We start from the raw sequence: 23,275 nt of genomic DNA, 5'->3' as shown, positions 1-23,275 counted from the left end.
AACCAATCTGTTTGTCTCTCTCTCATCGATGTTTCTCTCTCTCTGTCTCTCCCCCTCCCTTTCACTCTCTCTAAATATCAATGGGAAAAATATCCTCAGGTGAGGATTAGCAAAAAAATATGGTAGTAATACAAAAATTTTATTTTATACAGTTGCAAGAGCAATCTGAAAATAAGATTAAGAAAATCCCATTTACAATAGCAGCAGAAAATTCATAGGAATAAACTTAACAAAAAAGTACAAGACTCATATAATGAAAACTATAAAAATTGTTTAAAGATGTTAAAGAATAAACAAATGAAAATATATCCCATATTTATGGATCAGAAAACTTAACATTATTAAGATTCTAATACTTCTGCAAATGATCCACAAAGAAAATGCAATTCCTTTCAGAATCCTAGGTGGGTTTTTTTTTGTGTTTTGTTTTTTTTTTTAGAAATTAACAAGCTGATCCTAAAATTGATATGGAACTATGGAACAGACATAGAATAGCCAAGACAATTTTGAAAAAAAAGATAAAAATTGGAGGACTGACACTTCCTGATTTTAAAACTTATTACAAAGCTACAGTAATCATGAATGTGTGATGCTAACATAAGAATAGTTCAGTAGATTTTAGGGTCCAGAAATCCTCATTTTTATGGTCAATTGTCTTTTGACAGAGTGCCAAGACAATTTAGTGGTGAAAACATTAGACTTGTCAACAAATGTTGTTAGGATAAATTGGGTTTCCACATGCAAAAGAATGAATTTAACCTCTATCTCACACCATACACAATAATTTCAGCTCAAAATCAATTATAGTCCTAAATGTAAGAGCTCACACTATAAGGCTCCTAGCATAAGACAGGAGTTAATCTTTTTTTTTACCTTGGATTACGTTCCTTTGTTACAGAAGACCACAGAAAAACCAAGCGACGCTTAAGAGAAAAGGAGTGACACTATTTATTTATGCTGGTGGACTCAGGGAATAGCTTTCCAAATCTGAGTAAAGTAACATGCAGGGGGCTTCTCTTTATATCTCCCTGTGGTCTTTGTCCACTAATATAGATTATACTTCTGGTCCTTATTTTGGGCCTTACAAGAAGGTCCCCAAGTGTTGGGGGTCTCCAGGCCATATCTGATGGTTTGGCCTGGTGCCAGTGTTAATAACCCTCCCTCTGGGTCAGTGCAATGTTCACAGTTTTATGGCCTCTGTAATAGGTTCTGCAAAACCAGTATCTGGGAAGGAGGTAGTGACTTAATTACAGGTTATCAAGAATGTACACTGAGCTTGCTGGCATGGATTCAGATCGCTAGCCCCCCAAATATCAGGGTTACATTGGAATTAGCTTTTTAGCCTCCTCACCTTAGATACAACACCAAAAGCACAGATGACAGAATACAAAATAGATAATTTGACTTCAGGAAAATTAAAAACTTTTGTGTGTCAAATGACATCACAAGAAAGTGAAAAGATGGCCCATTGATGGGAGAAAATCATATATCTGGTAAAGAAAGAACTTCGTATGAATATATAAAGAACTCTTATAACTCAATAATAAAAACAAATAATCCAATTGAAAATGGACAAAGGATCTGCCCTGGCATGTTTCTGAAGAAGATAAACAAATGGTTAATACGTAAATGAAGAGATCCTCAGCACCATTCATCATTAGGGAAATGAAATAAAACTAATCAAAACCACAGTGAGGTACCACTTTGTATGCATCGGAATGGCTAAAATAAAACAATCAATGACAATTGCTAGTGAGGATTTAGAGAAACTGGAACCTTCAGATATTGCTGGTGGGATTATAAATGATACAGCCACTATACAAAACTGGTGGCCAGTTCCCTAAAATGTTAAACATAGAATTATCATATGACCTAGCAATTCTCCTAGATACATACCCAATAAAATTGAAAATATATATAATTTATATATACTATATATATACACACAAAACTTTGCACATACTTATATTAGTTGAAAAGCAGAAAAAACCCAAACATCTGTCTACAGTTAAGAGATAAACAAAGGTGGTATAGCTATATAATGCAATATTATTCAATCTTACAAAGGAATTGAGCACTGATACATACTATAACATGAATGAAATTGGAAAACATTATGCTAAGTGAAAGAAGCCAGTTACAAAAGGCCATGGGCTTTAGGGGTTAAGGGAAATGGGGAGTGGCTGTAATTGATCCAGGTTTCTTTTTGGGTTGATGAAATATAAAATTGAATGTGGTGTTAGTTGCATGACTGTAAATATAATAGAAATAAATGAATTGTACATTAAATGGATGAATTTTATGGTATGTGAAAGATATCTCAATAAAGCTTTAAGAAAAAAAGCACATTGGCAATAACATCAGCAATAAAATAGAAAAGACAATTCATTTATTATGCTAGCATGATAATAATTTCCTAGACTGACAATACTGCATTACTTAAAGAGAAAAGAATGCAATTTCTCATTCAGAAAAACTCCAAAAACAGATCTGCAGAAAATTCTTTTTAGGTAATGATTTTCTTGCCCTATCTGAATGCTAAGTAATGACAAGACCAAGACTGGTCAGTTCCATAGCTGTTTAGAAATGTCAGCAACCGGTGGTTTTCTAATTATGAGAGTATATGTCTCAAAGCCAGTCATAGACATAACACATACATGATAAGCATGCACTGTGTATATTATATGCCATGTGTATTATACACAATATATATATACATTATGCATAAACATTAGAAACTTGTACTAAATTGGATTCATGACTGTTTTCTTCTTCTCAATAATTCTTCCCATGATCTACATGATCATTTTTATAGAACTTTTCCCTGTTACCTCAGTTGAATGATTTCTATTTATAAAGTATTTATTTTATATAAAATGAATTGCTAAAATTACATATTACTACAATTTAAAATCAGTTGGGGTCTTTCCCCTCAAACCTGAAACTTCATGATTGATTAGGGTATCGTTAATTTTGTCATTTTGCAGGAAGGGAAGCACAGCAGTTGGTGCTATTGAGAAACAAATACGAAACTTACTTAAGTTAAAAAAATTTCCTGAACCCCCTGGCAATGGGCAAGGAGACACCTGATTGTTGGTGCTGCTCTTAAAGCAGTTGGGTCCAAGCAGAGATACAGGCTTAATTCATCCTACCTTGATGCTTGTGTTGGTGGCCAGAGCTATTTCATGCCTGGGCACATAAAAATAATCCCCTGGATTGGGTAAAGAAATGAAAAGCTAAAATACATATTGATCTTCAGTAAGTAGTGAAGAAAAAGCTTAAATCCACATTTTTTAGGTTTTTAGGAAATGAATACTTTGCCTTTTTTGGCAATGCCTCAGAGATCTAGTGCCCCCCCCCCCAAATATGGTCTTAAAGGCTAATGGCCTAATTTTTATTTAAAAAAATTATTATTTTTTAAGAACCTAATTTAATTTTTTTAATTTAAATTATTGTTTAAAGTATTACATATCTCCCCCCCTCCCCACTGACCGATCTTCAGCCACTCCCACCCCCCGGCACATACCCTCACCCCCCTACTCTCTATGTCCATTGGTTATGCCTATATGCATGCACACCAGTCCTTTTATTGATCTCTAACTCCCCTCCCACCTCCAAGCACCCCTTCCTTCTGAGGTTTGACGGTCTGTTCAATTCTTCTGTCTCTGGATCTATTTAACAGCCTAATTTTAAATGTTAGCAATTACTCCGATGTGTTTGGAATACCCCTTTTAATATAGTGTGTTGTAAGAAAGTCCTAATGTAAAAATGTTCATTTACAGAAAATTTGTGGAATAATTTTTCATTTTAAAGATATTTAAATGTTATATCATAAATATTATTTTTCCTTTCAATATCATTTTTAATGGTTGCATGACTTTTCATATTGTTGCTCCATGAGGTACCGAAGCACAATACAAGATTTCAGAGAGGAGCTGGAGACTCTCCAGCCCACTCATTTAAGTGCAGGAAAGGTGGTCCCATTGGGTTAGAACTCAATGAGTTTCACATTCGCATGCACCATTGCCTTGATTCATTTTGCATGCAGTTCTCAAGAGCATGTAATGATCCTTATTCCCATTGTTCTCAGATAGTGGGTGGGGAAGTAAAAGATGGACGTGTAATACTAAAACTGCTTTTGACTCAGTGGACTAAGCTTTGGTATCAGGAAGAAAAGGCAGTTGGAGGAGAGGGCAACCTGGTATTTTCTATACTTAAGAGTGAAACCAAAACGGGGAAAAAAGATATAATCAGAGCCCTCCACCATTCTAATTCCGCACAGCATGTAATTCTCAGTTCAAAAAAATGTTTTAGGAGAAAGCATTTTAAGATAATGTCTCCATGAGCCATTTCTGTGAAAAGCTAGTGAAGCTTTGACTTCCCCCTGAGAAATTGCCGTGCAATTGGGCAGGTGCTGAGAGCCTGTGGCTGCGGAGGCTGATTGGTCCTTGTGAGTGTGAATGAGCTGAAGCCTGAATAGAGAGTGAGGCTGACCTAGAGTCAGGGTGATGCAGATTTGCCACCTACTGAAGCCCTGGGGAACCAGCCATGGCCGGGAGCTGGACACTTGTTAACATACCTGACTGCTTTTGACAACTGACATTGCCATTACAATCCTGAGAAACTGGAGTCTGCTCAGGGTCAGTCATTGATGAGGCTGTAAATGACCTCTATTTGGACCAACTCTGAGGAACACAGAGCAGAGAACATTAGTTCTTGATTCCTGCTTTATCCCCCTGGAAACTGTAAAAAGGGACTTCTAGCCACATCCGAGTTATGCCTTCTGTGTTCTGTTTCTGAGACATATTCTTGCTGCTTTGGTGGAGTGGCTAGGCAGGGTGCTTGGTATTGACATTCAAATGAATGTACCTATCAGACACCTCTCTGGGCTACAGAATTTCTTTATCTGATGTTGCCACAATAAGCAGCTCCATGTGTTTGTCAGTATCACTCTGGTCTTTCATATGCTGACTGTTGAATGAAAGGAGCAGACAACTAAGACTTCTCTTTGAAAAGAAGTCCATTATCAGTGCTTTGAAGCTAAAAAGAGTACTTTCTACTTGGATAAAGCACCACAATAGGTTGAACGAAGCAAAGACAGCCTTATAAATTTCCCTGTGAACAAGCAGGCTTTTTGTTGTCTTTATGAAAAATATGCCTCCGCGCAGGTGGTCCTGTGCCCAGGGATACCTCCCAGAGAATCTGCTTGAAAGTTATTACTGGGAACTTCTCATGTCCCTTCAACATCTTAGGCTGTTTGGAGAAATATGAAAGGAGATCACATTGCTGTGCCCAGTGCTTGATGTGTTGAACTAATTTATTCTCAACTTTTAAAACTTAAAACTTTGACAATTATATCAATACAGATAAGTAAGCTAGTTGACATCAACACATGCATTCTGCTTGTTCTCTGTACATCCCTGTACCTCCCAGAGAGGGCTGTGACCCAGATTCCATATGCATTCAAGACTTACATTAGATAAGAATGACATATACGTGTCATTAGAGCATCCTAATTAAAACAGGAAGTGATCAAAGTAATGATGCTCCCTAGTGTCTCAAAGTAAAATATTCTCCAATGTAGTCTGTTTTTAATGACCTGGTATGCTATGTATGTTTAAAATACTATTTTGTTGTGAACTTGTGTTTTCATTATTGTCAACCAGCTTACTTATCTGTATTAATATAATTGCCAAAATTTAAGGTAGGACCTTTTGTAGATCAGCGATTTTTAACCTGTGTACTGCAAGAATTTTTAAAACATGCAATACCTGACTATTTGGTCAGGGGCACTGACCTCTTTTTCCTTAGATTGTCAAATTTAAAAAAAAAGAGACAACTAACACAATAGCTGCCTTGTGTGAATGTATAAAATTATACCTATTTGTTTTTGTCAGATGGGCAAAGTATATATTTTTTGGTGTGCTGCAGATTTTTAGTAATTGCTTTATGTGTGTCATGAGAGGAAAAAGGTGGAAAATGGATGTTCTAGAATGAGTCAGGATGTTCTAGATTAGGGGTGGGCAAACTTTTTGACTCGAGGGTCACAATGGGTTCTTAAACTGGGCCGGAGGGCCGGAACAAAAGCATGGATGGAGTGTTTGTGTGAACTAATATAAATTCAAAGTAAACATCATTACATAAAAGGGTACGGTCTTTTTTATTTTTATTTTTTAGTTTTATTCATTTCAAATGGGCCGTACCCGGCCCGCGGGCCGTAGTTTGCCCACGGCTGTTCTAGATGAATAAGGAAGGAGGCCAGTGAGACCTACCAAGGGCTGTGGGCTTTGATTGCATACATATCCGGGGTGCATCCATGCATTCTTGCATTCATTCAGCACTTTGACTGCATGCTTTCTACTTGCTAACCTCTTTACTAGGTGCTGGGGATACATCTGTTACTAGGACACAAATGGTTCTTGACCTCAAGGAGCCCCCTTCCTTTGATAATGGTCAGAGCCATTTTTGTATGTCCTCTTTTGCATGTTCAGTAGTGGCAGAGTGGATAATGTGTTCACAGCTGCTTATACATATATACACTCTTATCTAATCTTGCAAACTTTTAGATATTCTTGATTAATAAGGATAACGGAAGAAAATGTCTCCTTATTACTTCTATAGTTTTTCTCACATTGGTGTCTTGTTTGTTAGCTAAATTTGGATTATAAATTCAATGCCTAGAACTATGTCTAATGCTTTAGTGCTCTGCCTGGTATACTGTGGACGCTTTCAGAATGCTTGTTCCCCTCCCTCATCTCCCCTATGTCCCCCTAAGCAATAATAAGTCTGAACTAGATGGTTCCAATATCTACACTGTGAATCAGCAATTCTCTCAAATATCAGTGGGTCTTGTATTTTGGGCCCTGTTGTGAAAATTGGCAAACTAAGCCAGGTATCATTAGCTACAATAATATATAGAAAGCAGAATCTCCTTACATTAAGTTTATTAATTTCTAATAGCTTTTAGCCCCAGAGGAAGCCAAGAAGTGGCAAATTCCTCTGCGCTCACCTGGTTGGGAAGAGAAGAAGCCTGCCCTTTCTGTTAACAGAAGGTGTAAGGGGCTCTTGAAAGATGATCAGGGTTTGAACATAGATGAGCATTGAAAAGGGTTTCCAAACAAAAGCTGGGACGAGAAACAGGAAGATGCTTTCCCATCTACTCTGTTCCCAGTAGCAAAAGCAGACATACCATTCTTGTTGGGTTGGTCATCTTTGTTGTGGTCACTATTATCTCAGTCATCATAGTTGTTGTTTCTTAAGTATAGAAATCCTATCAAATAGGTGCCTCTTTTGTTCAAATGTTATGGACGACAAACCAGTTAGAGTGTTTAGATAACTGGCCTGAAGCCACAGAGCTGGTAAGTGATGTAGGACTCCCATCCACGCATGGCTTTCTCTAAAGTGCTCTTGGCAACTATATTCTGCGCTCTCTCTCTCTCTCTCTTTTATTCTTTTCTATGCTCTTTCTTGTACAAACAGTTGTTAAAGGTCTTTAACCTCATAGATGGTGATGAGTTAAATATTCAGGTTGCCTTTGATCTGTCAGTGAACATTACCACTTTCTTTTTAAAATTTTTATTAACTTTATTGGGGTGACAATGGTTAGTAAAATTATATAGGTTCCAGGTATACAATTCTTTAACATTGCCATTTTCTGGAGTTTTTTCAGATGAATTTTCTAAAAGTGAAGTCCAGGACTTGCAATGACTGCTCAATGGCGTGACTGATTGGAGGCTGCTCTTGTTACTCACATCCACACAAAGTGCCTACCTTCCTGGTAGTGGTGGACCATAAACTCTCCTTGCATGATTATAGTGCCTCACACACATGAGCCAGGATTCACCATTTGAAAATGAAGTTGCTCTTCATGCTGCAGCAAAATTTATTGAAGTGCTAATAAAATTCTTAAGAGAATTCCTGGCTGTTTATTTTCCGTCCTGCTTCTAGAAAGGCTTTGAGGTAGTTACTAGTATGTTTTACTTATCACTGAGAGCTAAACATTCAAAGGCAAAATATTTTTACGAAAGAGAGCAGTTAAGAGTTTGACTCTGGTACTGGAATTGATTTTTCTCAGCACCAGTAATGGTGATTTAGAATCTGGAATTAGATAGTTCTTGCTATGTGACCTTGGGCAAGGCTAATGGCTTTGGGCCTCGATTTCTTGATTTGTAAAAAAGGGGGGTTGGTAGTAAAAGTACCTCATCACTGTGTGGGTCACCTGAGATAGTTCTTGTGAAGCACTCAGGACAGTGTCTGGCTCCCAGGAAGTGCTAAATAAATGTGACGATGAATAGTGGTGGGAAAAGGAGTAAGGTAACGCACTGCTTCATTTCTCCAAAGAAAGTCTTCCTTGGAAGCTAAATATATGAGTCTGATGAATTGTTTTGGTTGGGTGAGTACAGAGCCTGCCACAGAACACAGCTGCTAAAATACATCCACACAGATAGGTCAGAGATGATGACCACTGCTTTAAAATGAGGGAAAGCAAGTGACAGCAGGCAGTGGTCGGGTAGAGAAAGCCCTGTGGGCAAGACACAGGCCAATTTGGGTTTAATTAGGGTCTGCTGCTTTCAGCTCTCATGATCTTAGGCAACTATCTTAAACTTTCCCAGCCTCAGTTTTCTCCTCTGTGAAACGATGACAGCAATAACCACCCACCAGGGCTGTTTTGAGAAATGTGTGTGATAATGTGTGGTGAATGGACTTTGAAGAGTCCCTGCCTACAAATGTTGCTTTTTGTTGAGGAGATTACACGAAGATGAAAACAAGTTTGATGTAGAGTTGCAAATGGAACGTTATTTATGGGTCAGGCTAGAGCCCTAGGCTCTAGTAATTTTATTTTCAAGATGCAACTCACCCAGCTGATCTCATTTAGTTGGAAATCCTATAACAGCAACATAACACTTTGAAGTCCAATGGTTAATTTTCTTTGGAGGCTTTTCTTCTTCTGGTTATCAGATGCTGTGCTTGTGTTCTTTAAACCTGGCAGTGAGGGTGCATCCTGTGTGACGATGGATTACCTAAGTAGCAGCTGGATGGGAGCTGATGAAGGTCGGCCGCAGAGCCAGGCTACATTAGCCGAGTTAGAAGGATGTGCTGACTTCCATTTCAAGCCACGGGGCCCAGCAGCAAACTGCAGGGAAGCAATGGCAGCTCTGGTGCGACCTGTTGTGCTACCATCATTCTTGTCAGCATCACCATCATCACCATTCGGCCTTTATGAAGTGCCAGCATCTGGAGCTCCCCAGGTGCCACTGCAGGCAGATAGGTAGCTGTGTGCTTTAAATAAGAGCTTTGTGCTGGGGCGGTGAGCTCAGAGGGTCCAGCTGTGATCCAAGGCAGGCCCGCAAGTGTGGTGGCACGAGTGGTGAGAGGATAGTTGGTGGTTAGAGTAGGTTTTTGTCTGTGGTGCCATCTTAGCCCATGGCCCATTTCTCTGAGCACTGCCCCCAACTCTCACTTTCTGGGGGTGGGCCCCAGCATGTGTGTAAAGTGTAATTTGGCTCTATGGCCATGCCCGAGTGGACCAAGGATGTACAGTTGACTGAGGTTGGGCCAGTCAGATGACCTTCCCAGAAGTTGGACTTGGGACTAAGACACTATAGATAGCCTGGGTAAACAGGTAAACTTGGGAGTTGTGGAGAGCCATGTCTTAGTTTTATTTGCTAATCCTCACAAGTCCTGTGAGATAGTTGCTATTCTTATTTCCATTTTGTAGAAGAGGAAATGGAGAGTCAGAGAGGTAAAGTAATTCACCCAAAGCCATCTAGTTGGGCAGTGACAGAGCCAGGCATGAACCCAGGTATCATGAACTCATGTCTCTAGCCGATATACAACCGTCTTTCAGAGAAAGAGGAAGGAAAACAACAGGCCTATGGAGAAATGCAGGTTAAATGACTGTGAGGTTGCAGGGAGGGACGAAGGAGGGGAAGAATAAGACTGATTGATTAAGAGAGCAGGTGCCTTGATTCTGTAGCTTTCTAACTCTAGCGTCCAGACCTTAGTGACTGCACTTTCTACTGTTGGACTTTGAGAAGTATCTCTGTGTCCTGATAAATTTTGTGCACAAAATAGTTTCAGTGAATGTTCATTAATTATTATAAAAATGTTGAGGAACCGAACACACCATTACAACTTGTTTTAAAAAACTGGGTCATCCATGAGCCTTTGTAGTTCCAGGTATCTCCACGTTATCTGTAGGTAGCGTCTAGGCTGGTGGAGGAGAAACGCAGGTAAACCAATGATGGCAGCATAGTGTGATAAGCTCTCTGAGAGGAAAACATAAGTTGCTATAGAAACAGAGGTTATAAAAAAAAAGAATGGGGTAGTGTGGCAAATCAGAGATGATGGTTTCTCAGAGAGGGGCTATTTGAGCAGTTTTTGGAAAATAAGTAGGCATTTGCTATATGAGGGATGGATGGGAAGAAGGGTGCTCTAGATAGTGAGAATGGTTCTAGTGTGGGGAAAAAAGAAGACCTATGATCTGTTTTGGAAAGGATGGACAATTACGTGTGATGGAGAAGAGGCAGGAAATGGGATAGATTATGCAGCTGGAGTTTTTGGGTGGACCAGACCATATGCTAAGCTGTGAAGTTTGAATCTTATTCTATAAACTTAGCAGTTCATTTACTACCAGGCTCCTTCTCCTTCTCCACCTTGAAAACATTTAGATTTTCAAATGGGAAAGATCGCATTCTGACAATGTTAAAGATAGTTTTAGAAAAAAATACCAAATGCAGAATCCCAACACCCAACACTACTGTTTTCATTTTTGCACATTATCTTCTAGTTGTTCTCAAACATGCCTATTTTTGTACATGGTGGCAATCCATGCACATAGCATTTTCACTCCCCAATAGATCAAAAAGGTTTTCTATGTTTCTGTGTTGTCCTCTCCTAATTATTATAACATCACGATAAGGACACAGCTTTCTGAGTGCCACACTGCTCCAGCCAGTCGCATTAAGTTCTGGTCAAGCAGAGACGCTTGACCTGAAGATCCTGCTTTTGAGTAACTGTGGATCTGGTGTGATACTTCTGCTGAAGATTTAACCACACTCATTTTAAAGCATGTGGATTTACTATCGTTTTATGAGAAATGTATTCAGTTCTTTAAAGATTAGTTGAGGAATTTTTTTTATCCCTTCTATACTCAGTCTCCCTGGCCCCGCCCCCATTATAAATGCTGTATGCCTAGAAATGGCTATCTTCATGTGCTTCTTGTATGTCCATGCACTAGCACTTACCTAGTGTCTTTTTCATATCTTATGCTCCAAATACCCTGGAAGCCATTTGATGTTTAACCATAAACAGGCTCGAATGAAGCTCGTGAGCCGGGCTAATTTGATTATGAAACATTATCTTGATTGTGGCAAGTGTCCAGTTGTCGTCTTTTTAATGATGCAGGCCTCCACAGCCTAAACTAATTACAAACCAGCTCCAGTCCACGGAGGGCTGCATTGCCTAACCAGCCTCCTCAAGCCAGCCCCGAGTGTGTTGGTGATGTGATCACATTTGCTTTTCCTTCCTCTGGCCTGTTTTCCCTTCCTTCTCTTGTGTTAAAGAAAATAGGGGTGATTGGCCAAAATTGTTCCTTAAATTAAATTTTGCCTCCTACCTCCAGCATGATCATGAGTCTTCAAATGAAAAATGCAGATAATTGTGCAATCAGATTTACATTTTGGTCTGTAATGAGTTTAGCTTATCATGTTTTAGTTTCTCCCTTTTATGAGGCTTTGTTGACTTAATTTAGCTCTGTGGTTTGGGTGGTATTTTGTTGTTGGTTTTTGCTCCAGTCTTCATATCCAAAAGACCTTATTTTTTTTCATTTCCAGTCTCATTGGTATAAATAAAAAACTTAAAGAAGTATGTTCATTTAAGAGTTTAGAAGTGCTCCATTATCCATGTAATGAAGAAATGGTAAGGAAGCTAAGTAAACTTTATTCTTTGGAAATCCTCATATCTGATTTAAATGTGTGTGTGTGTGTGTGTGTGCATGTTTAGACACAAGTATGGAAGTCTGAATTATTGACACATACTCAAAATGGAGTAGATTGTTACCCCATAATGATGCAGGCATTCTCAGGGTCTGAGGACCTGCGGGCCTGAAACCCACCTTGGGTTCTTGGCTTCGTGCAGGAAAGAATGCAAAGATGAGCCAGCACAGAGTCTAAAGTGAAAGTGAGTTTATTAGTGAAGCAGTGAGACAGAGAATGGGCTACTTCATAGACAGAGCAGTACCTTTTTAGTGGAATTTTCTGTCTTTGTTGAAGTTAATTTAATTGGGGGTAGGGGTGGGTATTCAATGAGGGAGATCTTCCCAGGAGTGGGGTGGAGATTTCTCAGGGGAGCTCTGTTGCCTGTTTTGTGTCATTATATGGTCTTTCCCATCATAGCGTAAGGTGTTTTGGGGTGTATAGTTTAGCATGCTAATGTATTACAATGAGACTAGAGGTTATGGTAGGTGAAATTAGTCACCTTGTTGGATCAAGCTGGTCTGCTGGTTTTAAGCCATAAATCTGTTGGGGGTTGGTCTTACTATCTCCTCTGACAGCTCCTGGAGCTTTTATTGATTGCAGCTGTTCTGCCACTTACCTATGTCAATAGCCCTTATACATTTAAAAAACTCTTTTAGCCTCAGTTTTCTCCCTTTAAAATAGGGACAATAATAGTTTTTACTATGTACAGTTGCAGAGATAATTTATTTCTTTATGTTGCAAAGTGCCTGGCACATAATAAATGCTCAATAAATACCTACAGGTACTATCATGGCTCTTGTCCTCAAGGAATGAAGCTTTCTTTGTGCTCTTAACTTCACACTATTAATAAATCCTAAGGTAGTATCTTTATAAAGAGGCCAAAAGCATTGTGAGAAAGCTAAAATGTTCAAAAAATTTTCAAGCCGTTTTTCTCCTAGCCTTCCTTCCCTTCTTACCAGCCTAGGCTGAATGCTTAGTCATTTCCACCTAAGTTCTCACCGATACCACCTTTGTGGCAGATTCCCCTGGTGGCCACAGTCCCTGTCTGATTTCAGTTGCCACTGTGGTGACAAGATTTGTCATTTTCTAACTCTAGCACCTGCTCCTTACCTCATTTCTTCCCTAGGACCATCTCTCAGGCTGGAACCTGCTTGGCCTGGGCCACAGAGGAGCCTGGAAGAGTGGGGGAATAAATGTCCTCAGGGGCCTCATCACCCACTGGGCACTGGGACATGTGAATAAATGCCTTCCATTCTTCGGGTACATAATTCTGGATGTGTTCTGTACCCTTCTTAGGGGGTCCTGGCTAATCAAGCCCCTTGCTTTCAGTGGCAAACTTGATAATGTACCCTTCTATTGGATTTTACTCCCTTCCCGTCTTGCTCTGTATTCCCTTAACCCTGCTTCCTGGAACCACCTCTCAAATAAACTCATGCACTTAAGCCTTTGTCTCAGGCTCTGCCTTCAAGGGAACCCAACCCATGTGACAGCCCTGGAATCTCCTGCCTCCTGATTCTAGGCCCTGCCAATGTCACCTTTAGCCCTATATTATTTCTGTTTCCCTTCTAGCTTAGAGGGAAGAGATATGCCATGGATTTTCATGGCCCAACTCTTCTTTGATCTTGAGCTTATCTCCTCTTTAATCCTCTGGGCCCTTAGACTGTCGAAACTTGTACTTCTACTCCCTCCAATGTAGAGCTCTTGGTTCATAGTTGGAGCTCAACAACTACTTATTAAATGAGTGAAAAAATGAATCATTCCCTTTCTCCTGCATGTTTTTAGTCTCCCTCTGTCCACACTTGCTGTTCTCATCATTGGTTGTTCTTTTAGACTTTATTTCTGAAAGTCCAGAAATCTTTTGCTTTGGAAGTAAACATCATGGCCTGAATCACAGAGCCCACCTCTTTTTTAGGTCTACCAGCCAACTCACCCCTTGGCAATATTGGAGCTTGCTGAACACTTCCTCTTTTTTGAACTCTGCCTCTCTTGGTCTGTTGAAATCTAATTTTCCTGGCTCTTTGAACTCTCACACTTTTCCTCCCTAGGTTTTTGCTGGCTTGTTAGCTGATGCTACACTTGGCTTTTCTGGAGCTCTTTCTTTGATTCTTTCTCTCTCCTTTTGGAGTTTTATGTTTAGTCTGAGTAAAGCAGATGATTCCTAAATCTGTAATTTCCAGATTGACTCTCCTGAGTTCAAAACTTTGGGAAATCTCCACCTGGAATTCTTACAGATATACAAGCTGGAATACATGTCCTTCTCCTTATTTTCACCTCTTCCTCTTTTCCATGCCCTGGCTTAGGCAATAGGCTCACCATCTACCTGGTATTGCAGTATAAAAGCCTTTCTGGGTCCTTAACTGCCTTCCATTATTTTCAAGAAATAATTTTTGAGTTTCTGTTTTGAGCCTAACATTGTGCAGGGTCCTGCAGATACATGAACATGAACAACCATATAGACCCTCAAGAGGCTCATAGTCTAGTAGCAGATAAATATATTAATCTGATTTCTCTCACAAATATAGTTTTACAAACTAAGGTAAGTGTGGTGGAAGTGAAAAGGAAAATGGGGGCGGGGTGGGGGGACGGCTTGCAACCTAGTTCATTATCTGGTTAAAACTGTAGTCTTACTTCCCCACTCTGACTGACTTGGGCGGAGATGCAGAGCGTAGCCGCAGGGCCCTGCCACAGCTGACTTGGACAGAGCTGTGGGGACCATCAGAGGCCCACCCAGGAGGAGACATATAGGTCAGAGTCTCCCCACGATTTCAGTTCAGGCTTTGGATCCTAAATTCCCCTGGACTAGCAGATCTGCAAAATAAAGGTCAAACTTTCCACCCTCCCAGTGCTGGCTGATCGTTCTCCCGTGCATTCTGTCACCACAGAAGAAAAGTCCAATGTTCTTTGAGAGCATGTCACAAAAAGACCTAATTTATTCCTGAAGTTTGCACAGCTTCCTTTAGGAAGAGTAGCATTTGCTCTGAGATCTAAAGGATGAGTAAGAATTAATTAAGAGAGAGAAACTCTTCCCTGTTTATCACTGTGCACTGTAGTCACCAAGTCCCTTCGATTGTGCCTGTGAAGTGCCTCAGTTGTTCTTCTATTTTCTGTTCTCAACCTGGTCTGTTGCCATTCCACCTCCACACCTTCTTCCCATGCATTAGTTTTCGTGTTGCTGCCAAAGTGCTTTTACCAAACACAAATCTGACCACAGATCTACTTCAAGCTAAAAACCATTGGTAGCTCCCCAGTGCTTCCAGGGTAAAACCGCTACCATCTGGCATGGCAGTCAGACTTTCCAAATCTGGCCTTTGTTTCCTCTCCTGCCACTTCTTAGCACATGGCCACTGTGGGCTGTGCAGTGTCCTGAAGACACCATGTCTGTGAGGCTTTCCCCCCTCAGTCATTCCTTTGTCAGCTTTGAGTTCCTCTATCCTTTGCACCTGGTCAGCTCCTACTGATACCATTGGGTCCTACATATATGTCACATCCTGCATGAGACTTTCCTTGGCCCTTTACATGTGTTCCCATATTAAAAAAAATGTTAGCATCATGATTATATGTGATTTATTGATTCTTTTCAAGCAAGGTGAACCTGGTAGGGAATCTGCACGGCATCATTTTATTTTTGTTGCTGTATATTATCATTGAGAGAGAGGGCATAGACTTAAGGCAGTAGTCAGAAGTAAATGTTTCTCCCAAAATTATCTACCAGGCCTAGCACCTGGCCCCTGGAGCAGAAGCTGACTAAATTTTACTCCAGTCCCCATTTTGTAGAAATACTTACATATATACACAGATAATTAAAATATATATGTTGTAAATATGTCCCAATACACATGTACCAATACCCATACCTAAATTAAAACTGTCTTCTAGAAACATGGCTGGAGGCTACCCCTTGTCTCTTACCACTCTTTGGGCTTGAGGTTTGAAGTAGTGATTCCAGGTAGGTGAGTCATTTCAAGGTCTAGACTTGGTGAGAAGTATTAGGAAGCTTGACTGATTGCTGATCTAAGCCTTAGTTTTCTTTTTAATTTGCTTTTTATTTTATTTTTACTTTTAATTTATCTTTATTGTTGAAAGTATTACAGATATAGTACTTTTTTCCATTAACCTCCTCCCCCCCACACCCACACCCCCCTCCCCCCAGGTCTTCACTGCACTATTATCTGTGTCCATGGGCTATGCATATATGCATATAAGTTTTGTGGTTAGTCCCTTCCTACCCTACCCCCACCCCAGTCTCGCCTCTGAGATTCGACAGTCTGTTCCATGCCTCTGTGTATTTGTATTTGCACATTTCTCTCATGGAGCTATGAACCTAGAGCATGTGTGTCTCTGGGATCAAGACTGTGCTATGCTCATCTCTCCCTTCCCAGGTGTTCAGTAAATATTTGTAATTTAATTGTCCAGGTGTGAATAGAGTAATGGAGGCAAAGACATTAGGGGACAGGAGGAAAGCTGAAAAAGCCACACCTTTTCTAATTATACTAGAGGCCCGGTGCATGAAATTCGAGCACTTGTGGGGTGTGAAGGGGGAGTCCCTCGGCCAGACCTGTGCCCTCTCACAGTCTGGGAGCCCTGCAATTGATTGTCCCAAAGAGGTAGGCCCTGCCCACCTGCTGCAGCTCCGCTGGTCGGTGGCCTGAGCCTCCTTCTTTGGGGCAATCCTGGAGCCCAACCCTCCCTCCCCCCCATTGATTGCCCCACCGATGGAATGCCTGGGCCTCGGGCCTCCCTCTGTGGGGCAATCATGGGGTGATGGCTGGGCCCCTGACCAATTGCATTGTACCTGCCTTGGCTGGCCTGGTGCCAGTGGGTGTCATAGCATGGTTGTCTGGACGGTCGTCCCGCTGTTGGGCCATTCGGTCGATTTGCATATTACACTTTTATTATTATAGATGAACTGATGATCCCAAGCAGGACTTGACCAAGACATACATGTAGGACCCAGCCAGAGTGGCTTAGTTAGTTGTGAATCCTCCTGTGCACCGAAAAGTTGCCAGTTGGACTCACTGGTCAGGGCATATACCTTGGTTGTGGGTTTGATCCCTGGTCAGAGCACATATGGAAGGTAACGGATTGATGTTTCTCTCACATCAATATTCCTCTCTCTCTCCTCTCCCTCCTTCCCTCCCTCCTTCCCTTCCCCCCTCCCTCCTTCCCTCCCTTCCCCTTTCTCTAGGAATCAATGGAAAAAATATCCTTGGGTGAGGATTAACAACAACAACAAATAATGAAAGGGTCAGGGGGAACTTAACATTTGTCCTTTCCCAGTCTTACTGTTTTTTATTTTCCCTGATTTCTTGAACAATGATAATGGGAAGTGACTAATGATCAAATAATTTCTTCCATGTTTGCCTTGTTTGGAGGTGTGCTGTAAATTCAGAACTGCTGACTCTTTGGGGAAATGGTAAGAAAGCAGCACTGGGAATTTTATATGAAAACTCTTAGATCTTCATGGAGGAAGTACAGCACTGAGCAGCAGGACTCGTGAGCAACAGGACACATGGAGTTATAGGAAGTGGCGGAAACAGAGGTTCTTTTTTGCAGAGGAAGAAGCTATTCTTAGACATACTTTGCTAGAAATAATATCTCCCTTCTCTGATTTCCTGTAGCATTTCTTTATATCTTTCTTATGGCGGCTTGCATTGCTTCTTATACTATACTGTGGTTATTTTTATAGTTAGCATCTTTCTTCCTAGACTGTGGTTTTTTTGAGGAAAGGAATATTGTCTCATGTGCTTTGACAACTCCATGGCACCTTGCATAGAGCCCAAATGCAGGAATTAAAAAAATATTCATGTTTCTGGAGTTTCCAGATACTCTCTCATTTATGCAATACTGTTTCATTTGAATATTTTACAGTAAGCATGATTTACCATGCAATCAGGGGGAAAAAAGATATAAAAATTTTCTGAATGATTAAATGGATAAGTGAATGATTAAGAATTCAAGGCTGCTAAGGAAATTTGGAAGCAAGATATCATTTATTGACTATCTAAAGCACTGGTTTTCTAAGAAGTATAACATTTTTATGCCTATTATCCTAATTACTTTTGCAGTATTTTGATGAAATGGAGGGGCATAGGTGTATAGAGTAGCTGAGATAGCCAAAGTGCAAGCCTTTCCCCTCTTGATTCTGTACAGTTTCTCAAAGCTTCAAAGATCTTGCTTTGGATTTGTTTTTTGTCCAGATATTCACAAAGTTTTAAGGGAGCAGAGTGATTATTATCCATATTTATCCCTGTGGTGTGAAAAAGTGAAGTCGTCATTTCTCTTGGACTCCAGAGCAGAGTCAGTTCACTGAGGGAATCTGGTTTGTTCATTCCTGAGCTCAAACATGCTCTGAAGTTCTCATCCACTTGTGGTCCTTCATCTCTATGTAATCCATCACCAAGGAGTCACACATGGAGCCAGAACAAAAACCATGCTGGAGAAGAACATGCTGGTGTTTATTTTATTTTTAATTGAATTTATTGGGGTGACGTTGGTTAACAAAATCACATAGGTTTCAGGCATACAATTCTACAATACATCATCTGTATATACTAGAGTAGTATTTGTGTTCACCACCCTAAGTCACCACGTATCCCCTCTTTACCATTTTCTGTCCCACCCCCTTCCCTTTGGCAATCACCATACTGTTGTCTGTGCCCTTTTTCTTTACTTTTTTTCCTTTGCTTAATCCCTTCATCCTTCTCACCCAGTCCCAACTGCCTCCCCTCTGACAGCTGTCAGATTTTTCTCTGTATCTATTAGTGTGTCTCCACTTTGTTTGTTAGTTTATTTTACTGATTTTATTCCACATATAAATGAAAAATCATATGGTATTTGTCTTTCTCTGACTGGCTTATTTCACTTAACATAACGTTCTCCAGGTCCATCCATGCTGTCGCAAAGGGTAAGATTTCCTTTTTTTTTTTATAGCTGAGTAGCATTCCATTGTGTAGATGTACCACAGCTTTTTTATCCACTTCTACTAATGCATTCTGTCTCAAAGGGTAAGAGGTCCTTCTTTTTTACTGCTGCATAGTATATTTCATGGTGTAAATGTACCACAGCGCTTTTTTATCCACTCATCTACTAATGGCACTTTGGCTGTCTCCAAATCTTAGCTATTGTAAATAACGCAGCAATGAACATAGGGGTGCATATATTCTTTCAAATTAGTGTTTCAGTTTTCTTTGGATATACTTCTAGAAATGGAAATGCTGGGTCATAGGCAGTTCCATTCTTTATTTATTTTTTATATATTTTTTAAAGTTTGGACTTTTTAAAATTCTTTATTGAATAAGGTATTACATATGTCTTCTTTTCCATTCTTTTCCCCAGCACATGCCCTCGCCCCCCTTGTGTCTGTGTCATTGGTTATGCTTATATGCATACATAAAAGCCCTTTGGTTGATCTCATTTTCTTTTTTTTTTTTTTTGAGAAAAATCCATACTGCTTTTCACAGTGGCTGCACCAATTTGCATTCCCACCAACAGCGTATGAGGGTCCCCTTTTCTCCACATCCTCTCTAGCACTTGTTGATTTATTGATGATAGACATTCTGACAGGTATGAGGTGATATCTCATTGTCATTTTAGTTTGCATCTCTCTGATGATTCAGGTCCTTTGTCCATTTCATTATTGGATTATTAGTTTTTTTTTGGTGTTGAGTTTTATAGGTTTGAATGTTTACCTGTGTGCCTGTGTCTTAGACTAGGACTGCCATGGTATAGATAAACACACAGAACACTCTAGAAAATATTAAGGTGGCAGATGCTTTCAAAGATCAATACTTTGATTGTAGAGTCTCATCATCTTATGTGGAGCAACATAGACAATTCAGTAATGCCTCACTTGACCTCCTTGGAATTTGTGCAGGTCACAGTTTTGGAGCTCGGCATTTTTCCTAGGTAAGAACAGATTTCAGGTAGGAAGCATGTATGCAGTAAGCTTCTTGAATGACTTTCAGATTGAGCATTGGAGAGGAAGAAAAAGAGGTGGTAGATAACCTAGAATCTCCCAGAAATACATCGACAATTAAAAAAACAACTTGTTTTTCCATAAGGTGTTTTCCTTTTGAGAGCCCACAGTTTCTTATTCTTTTCAATCTTAAAACATCAGTTAAAATCCCCGTAGCGCAGGGTTTGAAATCAACAAACTAAAGAGGTTTCAAATGATGGATGCTTGCTGATTGGGCATCATTAATTGGCACATAAAGAGAACACCCAACTGGGACAGGCCCATACATGGCCCATGGTAACGGGGCAATCTCATGAAGCACATGTGATTGAAAGCACATTTCAGCTTCGAAGAAACTACTGCCTATAAGTAATTGCAGGTTAGATTAAGAAAAATTTAGGGCCCGGCCTACATGGCTCAGTGGTTGAGCATCAACCTATGAACCAAGAAGTCATGGTTCAATTCCCTGTCAGGGCACATGCGTGGGTTGTAGCCTTGATCCCCAGTGTAGGGCGTGCAGGAGGCAGTTGATGAATGATTCTCTCTCATCATTGATGTTTCTATCTCTCTCTCCCTCTCCCTTCCTCTCTGAAATCAATAAAAATATTTTTTCTAAAGAAAAAATTAGGGAAGAATGATAACCTTTATTTAATCTCTACTATATCTACCTAAAATTGTGGTAAATTATGTAATTTAACCCTTCTAACAAATTTAAGAGATATTTTTATCTTTTGTTATAACTGAGGAAATAGAAGGTTCGGGATGTTAAGAAATGTGCCCAGTCACATAGCAAGTAATTGGCAGACCAGCTTTAGAACTGAAATTATTTCACTTCAAAATTGTTATTTTTATTATTCCTTGCCCTCACACTGTCCTCTCTATTATGATTATCAAGTAGGTCCTGTAAAGTCTTTCTTTTTCAGATGCAGTTTATTCTTTTTTTTCTAATTATTGTCTATTTTGCTCATGATGTCCTTGCATTAAATACATTTGTATACTGAGTTTTCTCTTAAAAAATTAAAAATTTAAAGAGTTAATCATATGACCTTTGTTAATCTCAAATTTCAGATATAGCACCTTATCCATAAGAAGTATTCAGTAAATACTTGCATAAGTGAATTTCAAATGCAGTATATGGTCAGTCATACAGCCATGATATTCCATTTTTTACCCATTTTTAACATTTACCCATGTTACCGAAGCCTCTTTTAAAATAACCAACAATAGGCATTTAGAATACCTTCTATGTGTAGAGCAAAGTGGGAACTACAAAGAGATATTCTTAAGAAAGCTTACTATTTAATTGTGCTAGACCAAACTGTCAGGGGCTCCATTTTCTATTCATATTTTTAAGTAACCCATCCTTTGTCTTTTGTGGTTATCACAAGTATATCTTCCTGATATTTCATTTGCCTATTAATAGGCAAATCAATACACAGTTTGCTCTTTAAGAGTTTGAGATGCTTATCTCACCTGTAGATGTCTTTTTTTAAAAAAATATATTTTATTGATTTTTTACAGAGAGGAAGGGAGAGAGATAGAGAGTTAGAAACATCGATGAGAGAGAAACATCGATCAGCTGCCTCCTGCACATCTCCCACCGGGGATGTGCCTGCAACCCAGGTACATGCCCTTGACCGGAATCGAACCCGGGACCCTTCAGTCCGCAGGCCGACTCTTTATCCACTGAGCCAAACCGGTTTCGGCTGTAGATGTCTTTTATATAAAAGATTCCTTCTGGGATATTGTGTCATGACAAACAGTTAAGCAGCAGAACAAAATATGCATGGCCATGGCAGTGTCTAATCTTCTACCCAGCATCCAACCACTCCTTGCCCTTGGGCCTCTCACGTGGACTATTTCCATGGCTCCAGACTGGTCTTTTTGCTTTTTCCTTTGCCACTTTCAGTTAAGTCTCAACACAGAAGCCAGGTGATTTGGATAGGATAACTCCTCGACTCACAACCTTCTCATTTTCATTTGAGAAGAGACCATAGTTATCACTGTGGCCTATGAGGTCCTACATCATTTGTCCCTACCCTAAAGGTTCTCTGACCTCTCTTACTCTCTACTTGTCACTCCTTTCCAAACTCTGTGCTGTCCTAACAGCCTTTCAGGGGTGCTCTGCTCTTGTGTTCTTTCTTCAGCCCAATATGTTATATTCCCTTGAACTTGTAGGGTAGGGCTTACTCCTCCCCTTCTTGAGATATTTAAGACTCCTCTAAGGTCTATCCTGACCACCCCATTCAAATTGCAGCCTCTCTCACTGCCCACCTCTGATTCCCCACTGTTTTTCTCTATAGCTCCGATCACCAGCTAATATGGTATATATTTTACTATTTATTTTGTTTTATTGTTTATCTCCTCCAACTAGAAATGAGACCCAGAAGGCTTAAAGATAAGTACTTTGGTCTGGTTTTTATTTTCTGTCTTGTTTATTGCTGGACCTTAGTGCTTTGAATGGTGTCTGAACAGAGTAGGTGCTTGATAAATATTTGACTGAAGAATGAGTGAAAATGTAACTGTGAGACTCATATATGCCATAGATGCCACCTTCAGCTCTTTGAGTACTATGAACTTTATTGATTTACTCATTCATGCCCTGAAGATATAATGGCCCTCCTGGAGCTTACTGTTTAGTTAGAGAGCCTGACGTTCAACATAAAGAAATGTCTAATTTGCAGTGCTATAGCTATGGCCTGGGAGCTTCACAACGGGGGTGCTTGACTTAGTCTGGGGGTGGGAGCTGGGAAGGCTTCCCTGAGAAAACCCTGTCTAGCCCTGCTTTGTGAGCTGAGCTGTGAGCAGGGTATAAAGGTAAACTTTTGCCCATGTTTCTTAAGCCACTGCGGTTTTCAAACATGGGTGGCATTAGAATCACCTGGCAGGCTAATTAGTGCAGACTTTTGGGTCTTGTCCCCAGAATTCTGATCCAGTAGGTCTGGGGAAGGGCCTTGGAATTTGCATTTCAAATGAATTCTCTGATGATGCTGGTGTTCTGGGGGCCACACTGTGAGAACAACTGGATTATAGGGTTATGTCTCAACCCAAAATGGGGAAGCTGATTCTGGAATAAGGGCCAGGAAGACTTCTGAGCTAGACAAAGGGCCATCTGCAAGGAATTTTGCCAATAGTTGTGGTTACCCAAAACCAAAGGGTAGGCATAGAAGGAGCTGAGAAAAATAACTTCTTTTAATGCACCCACAAATTTGAAAGCTTGATATAATCACTGCTGATGTTACCTTGTGAGAAGCAAAATACATTTGGAATGTTCAGATTTTTGCCCTTCTGGAATCAGACATAATGGGTTTGAATTTTAGCTCCATCAATTATTCACTGTGGA

The 23,275-nt window shown here is 40.1% G+C and overlaps 1 long non-coding RNA gene across 1 annotated transcript in view; it reads left to right on the top strand.

Moving 5' to 3' along the window:
• LOC102768039 overlaps positions 1-23,275 on the top strand; it is a 603,801-nt gene that overhangs the window by 89,062 nt on the left and 491,464 nt on the right. The window lies entirely within an intron of this gene.

Source organism: Myotis davidii, unplaced genomic scaffold (assembly GCF_000327345.1).
Source record: "Myotis davidii unplaced genomic scaffold, ASM32734v1 scaffold189, whole genome shotgun sequence".
In the NCBI taxonomy this organism is placed as follows: Eukaryota; Metazoa; Chordata; class Mammalia; order Chiroptera; family Vespertilionidae; genus Myotis; species Myotis davidii.
Note: the sequence above shows the minus strand (reverse complement) of the source record. Positions and strands in the feature narration are given on the sequence as shown.